Here is a 486-nt window from a genome sequence, read left to right as displayed (position 1 = left end):
TGATTGGTTTATACGTTTAGATCTGTAAGGAACCAAAAGCAAGAACCAATCGTATTGAAGAATTTTACAACAGTTGCAAAGCTGCTTTCTCTGCTGAATGCAGCCAATAAACCCTTGAAATTTTCATCTATTTAATAGTAGCGGAGAAAAAAATTCAAGAAGTAACCCCACATTTTTAGTGCCGAAGAGTGCCCTAACCCCTTAAGGAGCTTACAGACCAGAGCGGCGCAGCGGTGAGCGACGAGCGGTAGCCCAATGAGAACCACGCTTTTGCGTGACATCATTAGTGAAGCATGGCTTTTATTGGGCTACCGCTCGCCGCTCACCGCTATGCCGCTCTGGTCTGTAGGCTCCTTTAGAGTTACTCAGAGTGAATAGGATCAAACAGTGTCGGCACCTTTGATCTTTTTCAGACGCATCATCAGACTGCGCTAGAGATCCTATTGGCTCCGCCATTAAATCGGGAGGTTAGTACCGTATTAATAG

Source organism: Mycetomoellerius zeteki, unplaced genomic scaffold (genome assembly GCF_001594055.1).
Source record: "Mycetomoellerius zeteki isolate Tzet28-1 unplaced genomic scaffold, Tzet1.0 scaffold636, whole genome shotgun sequence".
Lineage (NCBI taxonomy): Eukaryota > Metazoa > Arthropoda > Insecta > Hymenoptera > Formicidae > Mycetomoellerius > Mycetomoellerius zeteki.
This window is presented reverse-complemented; position numbering follows the sequence as displayed.